Source organism: Hyperoodon ampullatus, assembly GCF_949752795.1.
Source record: "Hyperoodon ampullatus genome assembly, chromosome: 5".
NCBI lineage: Eukaryota > Metazoa > Chordata > Mammalia > Artiodactyla > Ziphiidae > Hyperoodon > Hyperoodon ampullatus.
In genome coordinates, this window is record NC_136918.1 from 115,918,864 (window position 1) to 115,930,900 (window position 12,037).

General features: G+C 36.5%; 1 protein-coding gene across 1 annotated transcript in view; it reads right to left on the reverse strand.

Moving 5' to 3' along the window:
• ROBO2 (roundabout guidance receptor 2) overlaps positions 1-12,037 on the reverse strand; it is a gene marked incomplete at both ends in the record, with an annotated part of 582,120 nt that overhangs the window by 389,141 nt on the left and 180,942 nt on the right. The window lies entirely within an intron of this gene.

Genomic DNA, 12,037 nt, shown 5'->3' on the forward strand with positions numbered 1-12,037 from the left:
TAACAGACACCCAGGCATGATTAGTACTCTAATATTTGACTGCTCTCTCTTAGAACCCTAATCTCACTTCATTTTAACATGAACAACAACCCCAGGGGTTCTGAGACGGTAATGATGTCACAATCCCAAGGGCAAAAGTGGGAGAAGGGAGGGGCGAGGAGTCAGGTTTGATTTCAATAGACAGTGTGAGTTGTTGCTCTTCTGTGAATTTTGACATTGCCTTGGAAGGAAGGAAGGAGTCTGCTCAAAGCCAGCCTAGACAAAGCAATATTAAATATTTAATTTCCAAAGCCAAAACCCCAAGGTTCCAAAGCTCCGTGAAAGCTAATGGTCCTCTCCCTAGTTAGGGTATCAGGAGCAATTACCAAACTCAGCACTAATTTGGCTGTAAGATACAGGGACTTTCTTTAGAAATATTTATGAATCCCCAGGTTGTTTTCATTATTTTTTAAACAGAAACACAAAGTATGCATATTTTAAAATTCTGCAAATATTAATACACATGTATTTATATACTAAGAGGATTCACTAACACATATACTGTCTTGTATATAGACGTTAAAAGCAAATGAATTTTAGTTTCATTTAAATATTGCTCTTCTTGAGGAAAAAAAGTTAAATAATAAGAATGAAATGCTCACATTTTCTTTTCTAAAATTAATATAAACATCTGATTATATATAATATTAACTTAAAACATATAAAAATCTATATAAATACTTGTTTAAGATTTGGTTATAATTCTTAAAAATTATTTAAAACAGTGACATGTATATATACTTCACATGGGATAGTGTTCCAAAAGTATTATACCAGTACTGTACTAAAATTTGAAAGACAGTTAAATCCCCATTAACTTCTAAACACTCATATGGGCATTACGCACATTGGATAATGTTCTTTTGCATATAATGATAGGTAGGGTTTCTCTCCTTCTGTACCACAGAAAACCTACGAAGCAGATGTCATTTTTTTTTTTTTTTGACACCAGGGCCTAATAGTACACTCTTTTAAATCATACTGCCTTTACCAAGGCATAACTGCTTCAGATCCATTACCTATAACCCAGAGAACTGCTAAAGAGAAAAAAAGCAAGGATTGTTTTTTCACATTATTTAAATCACATTCCAAATACAATACAAAGAGGCTTCACCTCATTGATATTACTGAACTGTTCACAGTATTAAGTTCGAATTTTCAGACATCCTAATTGATGAGGCAGCAGTCAATCAGATTAGCTATGCAGAGATAAAAATTGACCATGAAGATAGGTAAAAGCGATTGTATGACCTGTTGTAGACTTTTTTTTTCCCGTTTAATTTTTCCACATAAGTAATATACTTCTTTATATTTGTTGGTTTATTATATTACAAGCACTAGCCTCAAACACAATGACTTGGTTTCAGAAGGTGTAAAATATGTGTCAGATGCAACCCATGCTGGTAAATCAAAAGTTATTCTTTAAATTAAAGGAAATAATATACAACTGAACATTATATATTATTGTACCATAAGCACAGAAGTACTTTGAAAATCATGAGGCAACTGAAATTAACAGATATCTTTGAGCACTGAGCTAGATGATGGGAAAGGCGATCATGGGCCAAATCAGCTAGCCAACACAATTTGGAAACTATTCTTACCAGATTCATCATTCTTGTGTCTGGGCTTTCCACTTGTTCTTTCTTCTTCCAGGATTCCTCTTACTCTGGTCTTTGTAGGACAGCCTCTCTTTAAGAGAGAACATTCCTGACCACACAAGGTAAATAGCTCTCCCTGATCCAGTTACTCTATACATCATTGCTTTATTTTTTTTTGATAAGATTTAACTACCATTTAAAATTATATTATCTGCATGTTTCCTAGTTCATTTTCTCTCTTTCCAAAGCACACAGCTCCATGATAGCTGGGATATTTTCTTTCTTAGTCACTGTTGTCAACACAGTTGCTCTAACATTGCTCGACTCATGGTGACATGCAATAAATTGAAAGAAAAATCAGCAGATTTTTGGAAAGAAGGAAGGACACAGCAAAGTTGAAGATAGGAGGAAAACCAAAAGTGTACAATACTAGTGGATTCAAAGAAAGACAAATATTCAAGGAGGAGCAAATGGTCAATTATTTGAAAGCTACAGGGAACAAGAGCTGGGTAAAGCACTGAAAGACTTTGGAGATAATAGTTTCAGTAGGGCTACAAGGATAGAGGCTAGAGTCTAAGAGAGGAGGACTGGGATAGTCTATTTCCACAAAGTGTGTAGAAGAGATAGTGAGTGAGGACAAAGAATCAGTGGAGAGAAAACCAATAGAGCTATGAAAGAGAGCCATAAGGGACAAAATATCACCCCAGAGGAGGGTGACAGGATTAGAAATAAAACACCAGTATAGGGTTTCAGACTGGGAAAGAGTGGAAGGAAGTCTGTCCCTGAAACTGTAAGGAAAGAGAAGAAAATTAAGATAACATATTAAGAATTTATAGGTAAAAACAGATAAAAGATTCTAGCACAGCCAACTCTATTTTCTTTGTAAAGTAAGGGGTGAGAGTTTAAGAACTCAAACAACAGAGTAGGGCATAGCATAGAACATCCAATAAAGAAAAAGAACCTGATGAGGATTCCTAGCATTTCTTTTCTTCCCCCTTTTTAATAAAAGGCTTTTCCTTTAGACTAAGGCCCTTATCACCAAAAAAATTATATGATCCTACTGAACAGGATGATTTTCCTAACTAGTGAGAAAGCAACTCACAATTTTAAGTAAAGCCATATTTTTTACCAAACCTGCCAAGCACATGTTGAATCACACAAATTACTTTCTTTTATTAACTGAAAATTAAACTGCATATTGAGTAAATATTTTAGAAACAAACTTAAAATAAAACAGTATTTCAAAATCTAGAGAACCAAAATATGCCTAAGTCAATGATTTTCATGAAAAAGATAACAAATGAATAATTTTGCATTCAAAAAAGTCTAATTTTAAGGAAAACCAGAATTGCTGTTTGAAATATTTTTTACAAATGGCCTATGCTTTAGAGAAACTGTAGTTTCTCTATATTTTATGTGGCAGCAAATCTCCTAGTTTTTTCATTAAGAAAATTTGAAAAAGAAACAAGCTTTCAGATAAGTACTTAGAGATTTGCTTGAAGGATTCTAATAGAAAAGTAAACTAATACAAAATTAATGTACTCTAATAAATAGGCCTTCAATTGATATGGCCATATATATCCAATTCCAGTATTAATATCTGTTTAATTTTCTTTTCCTGGTGCCTTTGTCAGACCCTACTGCATTCACTTTTGCCCTGAAAGAAATCTAGGTTAACATTATACTTATAGAGTAACTTATGTTTATATTATTATTATTGTTGTTGTTGTTATATTTTAAAAGTAGTTTAACATGGACAATTCAAGTAAAAACTCCAGAGTTCTCTGACACAGAAAAAAGATGTATTTCCCAGCACCAGGTAGAAGTCACTTAATAAAGCTCAAGCTTTTATTCACCAGAAAAAGCAATACTTTTACTTTCATATAAACTATTATATGCTTTCACCATTTAACCTAATACAACCCAGTTAAACAATTTGTAGTATTATTGTACAATAGCTCTGAAGTAAAAAATTGATCTAACTTTTATCACAGAGGGAATTCTGAATACAAATCATTAGAGAAACTAATAACCTCCTGATTCCAATGGGTTGAAATCTCCTAAAAGAAACAAAGATACCACTACAGAAGCATGGCAGCAAGCACTGGACCCCACTGCCTATTCTATTTCTTATGAGCTATTTCAACTTGGCCCATTCTTTTAACTTTCCCAAGCCCCAATTTATGTATCTGATCAATAGCTTTAATAATACTCATGGGGCTTCCCTGGTGGCGCAGTGGTTGAAGAGTCCGCCTGTCGATGCAGGGGACACGGGTTCGTGCCCCGGTCCAGGAGGATCCCACATGCCGCGGAGCGGCTGGGCCCGTGAGCCATGGCCGCTGAGCCTGTGCGTCCGGAGCCTGTGCTCCACAACGGGAGAGGCTGCAACGGTGAGAGGCCCGGGCAAAAAAAGGACCCGCAAAAAAAAAAAAAAATAATAATAATAATACTCATGATGCTTATTCCTGAGGATGTTTCTGAAAAGTAAATTATATAATGTACATAAAACAATCTCAAACTATACACAGCTACATAATTTAGTATTAAATCACACACACACACACACACACACACACACACACACACACAGACACACACTAACCAAAAGGTGCATCCTTGTCATTATGTGTTATTTGAGAGAAATATGTTACAGTTACTGAGGTGAAGTCTTAGAAATTAAAATGAGTTCTTGAATGTGAAAACAGTTTCTTAGAGATTAATTTCATTGGTTTAGCAGATAGCTTATCAACAAAGCATGCCAAATGAACCTAGCAGACTGAATATATGTTGAGCCACATAAAGTGCATAAGAACTAAAAGTGAGTAGTCTAACTATTTTAAAGTTTGTGTCCTATTAGCTAGTTTGTTGGCTTGATAAGCTTAATCTGGACTTCAGCCTATCAACAGAGGAACAACTTCAAGAGATCAGAAATATTTAGGTCTTTTACTGGCACGGTTCTATGTTTCTCTCTGGATTTTATTTTTAATCTTGCAACTAATATTTTAAAATTAAAAAATATATATGTGTGTATGTGTGTGTGAATCACAGCATCTGCTCTCCTAGCTATTCAATGAAAACCCTCAATAAAATCCCAGAATTACTGCTAATTTGAATCCAGCAATACAGAGAAAATATTGCTAAATGTTTTTATAAAGAAATATTTTAGTTGTAGGCTTTACCAATTATTTGAGTCTGTCAAATAATAAGTCAAATATTAGGAAAATACACTGTTGGATTTAACTTTAGTCTGGTTTCTCTCCTAATACACATGCACACCCATTAACATGTGTGTAGAGTTTTCAACACGTGGACTGAAATAACTGTTATGTCTGTGTTTGCAAGAGCAAGGTAATGGAGTCATAAAATAAACTTCTGCATACATGCAAAAACTAGTTTCACTACTTTGATGGACTTGACAGTCAATGACAGGGCAAGGCAGCTGAAAGGACAATCAGATTATCTGATTGACTTGAAAGGACAGTATAACCTGTTTCCTCTCCCTCATCCACCCAATACTCCACCTTATCCTGATCCAACCTATCAGTCAAACCCATCATATACAAACCGGTTTGTACAGGTAAACATTAGCTTGGGCAGCATAACTGATGCCATTCTAAAAGAGGAGAGAACTGTCTTCACAAAAATTCAACTGTGTTATATATTATCCTTAACTTGTTCTTTCCTTAGAACTGGGTTGTCCTGGAGTGTCTGTCCAAGAGCACTTTGGAAAGGAGTCAAATTGCTAATTACTTTACCAAAATCCTATTTTAGTAGTCAAAATGTATCATAGTAAAGTTTTTTCAATAATCACCATTTGAAAAATCTTCTGCAAACCCATTTATGAGAGAAAAATAATCTATCTGAGAATATTTTTCTTGACTGTTCTAAATGGAAACAGAGAAATAAAGCAAATTGACAAAGTTGTATGTCTAAATCTTGCATGAATATTTTAAAAGCCATATTTGTTGTTCTTTTTTAAACTGAGGTTTATGACCTCCTTAAATGTCATTTTTAGTCAAAGTTTCTGAATTTTATTTTTTTTTACTCAAATTTTGGGGGCAGTTAAAATACTTTATTCTTTTTTGTTTTTTTGCCGTACGCGGGCCTCTCACTGTTGTGGCCTCTCCCGTTGCGGAGCACAGGCTCTGGACACTCAGGCTCAGCGGCCATGGGTCATGGACCCAGCCGCTCCGCGGCATGTGGGATCTTCCCAGACCGGGGCACAACCCATGTCCCCTGCATCGGCAGGCAGACTCTCAACCACTGTGCCACCAGGGAAGCCCCAAAAATATTTTATTCATTTTGCACTACAAGAAAGAAATCCAGAACCTGTGTGTTCCACTACTATAAACAGAAAATTATGAGCCTAAAAGCCATTTAATAAAAAACAAAATGCTTTTAAGGTGAAACATTTTTCCATTGTATAAAAAGGTCAAGAATTTGTTGAATAAAATTGCATTTTACTTTGGCCTCACAATTCAAGCTTTTAAGAAAAATCTTCTTGGTCAGCACTACTCATTAACTGAGTAATCTTGTCTTGATCAATCAAGACAATACAAGGAGTCAAAATAGCATGTGTGGAGGCAGATTTACCCCAGCTTATACTTATGTTGTTTTTCTTATGGACATTTCAGCATAGGCACCAGACTCTACAAGCAGCTCTGAGCCATGTAAGTGTGGGAAAGAGCACGTAAAGAGTAGAAAGGAGAAGAAGGAAAGGGAAAGAGGAGGGAAAGGCGCTGGGGGAGGGGAAGAGGAGGAAGAAGAAGTAAGAAGGAAAATGCTAATTTAGAACAGTCCTACTAGGGTCATCTTGTTTTACTAGGATAGTAATATCTTGCTATTTATTTATTTTTTGTTTTTTTTTTTTGTTTTTTGGTTTTTTGCGGTACGCGGGCCTCTCACTGTTGTGGCCTCTCCCGTTGCGGAGCACAGGCTCTGGACGCGCAAGCTCAGCGGCCATGGCTTACGGGCCCAGCCGCTCCGCTGCATGTGGGATCTTCCCGGACCGGGGCATGAACCCGTGTCCCCTGCATCAGCAGGCGGACTCTCAACCACTGCGCCACCAGGGAAGCCCTATTTTTTTGTTTTTTAACAAAAAATAAATTGTATTTTTCTAGTCAAAACAGCCTTAATTGAATTTGCTTGTTGTTTACTCAGTTTAAACATATCTCAACTTTTTGATGAATATAACATTCCTAAAATAAAAGATTCATGTTATATTATTTCTTGCAGATAATGGAGGAGTAGAACTGTACCTCCAAATTTTCATTACAGAAATTTTCCAGATGATAAGAACAAGTGATGTGGATAGTGATCCCATGATAAGGATAGTGATGTGTGATATCATATGTTTAACTGAATCTCATGATACATTACTCCATTCTCATTAAAATGTTTCTCCCTAAAATTTGAACTTTACAAGAAATACGGTCTTAAAGTAAACATCATGAACATTTTCCTGTAATGAAATTTGCATAGCATGAAACCACATATAGAAATTATATTTCTGGCTGAAAGTGAAGGATTTTGCTTAAATATTTACAGCCTTTCCAATACTATTATAAGCATACAAGTGTTAATTCAGTTTCAATGAATGAGTCATTTTTTTTTACTATTAAGTGTATTTTAATACACTATTACACACAATCTCTAGATGGTATATATGCTCATAAATTGATTTAGCTGCATATCCTATTTTCCCCTATCTCTTTAGTTAATCATATTTTTAAAATCAGGTTAATCAAAAATGACCCACACAGAGCTTTATTTAATTTATTATAGGATTTATTTTTTAAAAAAAGGTTGCCTGGTAATGAATGCTTGGCTGAAAGTATATTAAAGAAATGCACTTTGAAGAACAAAAGGAAAAAAATAAAACAGGGCTTCACACAGCTCGAGCATATTGTTGAAGATGAGTTTCCTCTGAGCAACACAATCCAAAAGCCCTCAGAAAGAATGAAAAGGTGTTTTTTCATCATTACATATTATGCAAAATTTACTAAACTAGAATCCATTAATGAAAGGAAAATTGGGGGAAACACCCTTGAAAAAAATTCAGTCATTGCTTTCAATAGAATGAAATAATATGAGCATAGTAACTCCAGTTATTCTATATCTTCTATTAAAAAATAAAATACCTAGAGTAAATTTCACTAATTTTGTAAGGAAAAGTCTATATATACTGTGTGAGATACTTACTGAAATATCTAGTAGTAAAATGAGACGCTTTAATATACTTCAGAGTGAAGAGAAGAAGGAATAAGCATTGTAGCAAAATATCAGCATGGTTCCATGTCAGATCATTATACTGTGTTCTATAATTCTGTATATGTTTGAAAATTTTCAGGAATCTTTCCTAGGGAGAAATAAGTGTCTAATAATATAAAGTATATCTTATCTAGAATCTATATAGTCAAGAATTTCAAATGGATTCTCCTAACTTTTCTTGGATCATCACTCTTCCTATGATTTTAGGAGAAAAGTATCTGTAACTAATGAACTCAGGAGAAGTTTAATTAAAAAACCGCATGCCCCCCCACCCCGGAATTCAGTCAAACAATAAAACAAATTTTAGGATAAACTGTAGAATTAACATAGATTTAATTCACCAATACAGTAGGTCCAATGAACATTAATATCCACAGTGATAGCAATGAAGCATTATAAAACTGTTAAGTCCAAAGAATATTAAATGTTGTTCTCTGTATTTTATTAACGCATTTTTTAAGGCAGTAAGGATTTCTTTGAGAAAGTGTAAGCCAAGAATGCTATTTTACATAATCTTAAATTAGCCAGATATCTTTTCCCCAAGCCTCTTTTAAGTACTGTAGTTCACTTAATTAGGCAATCTTTCAGCTCTAATATTCAAACCTTTGTGGTTTATGAAGAACCATGTACACTGTCTTTGGATTTTGACTATACAGTAAGTAAAATCAGAAATTTGTCTCAGGGTTCAATACTCCTTTTACTTTCTTCTGGTGAAGGGGGTGTCTTCTCACAGGCATCATATTGGTTGAAAGCACATTCATGAACAGTGTTAGAGAATATGGTTTACAACTAGTAGTCAAAAAGAGTAATGCTAGTTCTAAGATCATAGGCCTGAAGTACTCTGACTACAACAGACCATCTTAAAACACAGAAGTGGCAAAGGCTCATTTATACAAATTTAGGAGGACATAACTGGTAAATCAATTCCAATAGCAAAAGTATACACTAACCTCCTTTAAAATATTTGAACAACAATGAAGATGCCACATATGAATATGATATACATGGACAGTTATGGGAAACCCAACCATATGAGAAAATAATATTCTAAGCTAATCAAATCACCTTGATATAATCGCATATAAACATAGTCTATGTCACAGTTTCTCAAAATGATTTTTTTTATTGTTCAAGGATTAAATATGCTTAGGCAACTCAGTTGAACCAAGAGAGCACAGATAACTTTACTACAAGTTTTGCAGAGAGTGTAATATGCAAATTTCAATTATAAATCTGCAGGAGAAAGCAGAGTAGGTAGTATTTGACTGTGTAACCCTTTTGTCATGGAACAGAGAACAGAGTAGGCAAGTATAAATAATTAGTTTTCTGCAGGACACAATTTTGTGGAATGTGCATCAAAACCTCAAATAAACAAGTTGACATCGAATTTGCACCCCCTGGAAAAAAATGGCTCAAATGCCTTGTTTAGGTGTTCCCTTCTCTTGGGAAATCAAGTTATCAATATTTAGTCTCAGTATCCATTAAGTATGACTATGTTGTACCTAAAATTGTTGAGGTAACTGTTTTTTTAAAATGTGAAGCCCTCGGGGCTTCCCTGGTGGCGCAGTGGTTGAGAGTCCGCCTGCCGATGCAGGGGACACGGGTTCGTGCCCCGGTCCGGGAAGATCCCGCATGCCGCGGAGCGGCTGGGCCCGTGAGCCATGGCCGCTGAGCCTGCGCGTCCGGAGCCTGTGCTCCGCGACGGGAGAGGCCACAGAGGTGAGAGGCCCGCGTACGGCAAAAAAAAAAAAAAAAAAGTGAAGCCCTTTCCAAATGCATATCAAAATGAAGATAGAGATATTCTTTTCAAGGCCTTTTTTTTTTTTTTTTTTTTTTTGCGGGCCTTTTTTTTATGCGGGTCTCTCACTGTTGTGGCCTCTCCCATTGTGGAGCACAGGCTCCGGACGCGCAGGCTCAGCGGCCATGGCTCACGGGCCCAGCCGCTCCGCGGCATGCGGGATCTTCCCGGACCGGGGCACGAACCCGTGTCCCCTGCATCGGCAGGCGGACTCTCAACCACTGCGCCACCAGGGAAGCCCTCAAGGCCTATTTTTTTTAAAGTTTAAAAATTCCTCCTTTACAGTTGAACTATTAAAAGCCCACAGAGCCATCCTTATAAGTAAAACAGTATAGCTAACTAATAAAGTAATTCACCTAGACTTTCAGCTTGTGTAAGGGTAAGAGCTTTGACTGTGAGGAAAACAGAAAGCTAAGGTTCCTGTATATTGTACAGCTCAATGATCTTAGAAATCATTTTCCCAGGGTAGAAGGGGAAGAGGTCACACATACATTGTATTTGATTCTATTTTGACAGGGTGAAGTGGATTACCAAAACAACAGTTCATACATATTTAAAGAGGAAGGAAAGTACTCCTTGGGAGCTACAGATTTAAGTGCTTTTCTACACCAGATGTCTGCTTTTTAATGGGTCTTCTTTATTTAGGAAATGAAAATGAAATTAGGAGTAGGCCACATTTTCCCATTGAACAAATGTGCATATCACATGGAGCACGCGGACATATCACCATGCTGTCTCATCATCAGATTAAAATACAGAAAGAATTTAAGTGGGAAGAAAATGCTTTTTAAAAAGTTGTATTTATAAATGCTTATATGTATATATATATAAAGGTAAAGTTTTGAACAGCAGTTGTTTCCAATGACCTAAAGAAATTTTGAAGAGAATGACCAATAAAGATAACTTGAAGGAAAAACAGAATCTACTTTGCAAAGTAATTCATGCTTACATTCCTTCATACTGAAAAATGTTGCAATTTTTGGAAAACCTTCTAGGAAAATCTCTCATCTCTTTATTACTCAGAAAATCCTCTGTGATATACCAGAGGTACATACGTATACATATAACCCACTGGGAAATGCATATACCAAATTGGTAAAATAAAAGGATCTAGAGCAGGTACTATTCCCTATACTTAATTCTTCACATTGACAAAATTTCTGTACCAGTTTTTGGCTAGGATCTATATATTCAATCAATATAACTTCTCTTTTCCACTTAGGGTTTTGGGACAGGAGGGTAAAATAAGATAGCATATTAATAGTCCAATGGGCTATCCATCCATTTTTTAAAAACAAATATCTATCGTTCATTTGTTGGACAAGTATTGTCTCTCATTACAGGACTCCCTTTCTTTTGGGAACTCCTATTCTATAATTCCTGTCCAGTGGCCACATTTTTATATGTCCCAATAGATTGGTGCATAGATGGGCACTTGATCTAAACTGGACAGTGAGCTCTTTTTATTTAAGGGACGTTCTGTAGTATGAACTATAAAAGGTTGCATAAGAAGGTTAGTTAGGAGAAGAGACAGGCAGACAGACAGACAGACAGACAGTGGGAGGAAGGTATGAGAGAGACAAAAAAGGTTGGAGAAGGTCTGAATCCTGGTGTCAGGCTCAGCTTCCTTCCTGTGCCTTGGATCAGTGACACACGCTACCAGCTTTATAACAACCCCCCCCTTTGTGTGTGTGTGTGTGTGTGTGTGTGGTTCGCGGGCCTCTCACTGTTGTGGCCTCTCCCGTTGGAGAGCACAGGCTCCAGATGCGCAGGCTCAGCGGCCATGGCTCACGGGCCCAGCCGCTCCGCGGCATGTGGGATCTTCCTGGACCAGGGCACGAACCCGTGTCCCCTGCATCGGCAGGCGGACTCTCAACCACTGCACCACCAGGGAAGCCCCCAAAACCCTTTTTAACTCAAATTGATTGAAGTTGTATTTCTGTTACTTTTAACTAAAGACTACCAAATAATACATTGTAACCCTATAAACTCATTTTAAAAGGGTAAACACCTTCTATCTACCATGAAACTGGTCTGAGTAATGGGATTTCAGCTTATAGAGCCATGCAGTGCTGCACTGCAGAGCACCAAGGAGCATTTCCACACCGGCAGGGGGAGCCGGGTCAAGACAGAATGCACCCAGATATATGAACCATTAAAGCCATGGGAAGACAAAGCTATGCACCTGTCTTGTTTACATCTGCAGTGTTCATGTAATTCACGTTTTCCTTGTCAAAAATGTTCAGAACGTGTAAAACCTAAGATGCATAGGAAAGCTTTATCATCACATACATAAAAGTCACTAAAAATTGTACTTATGCTAAATACT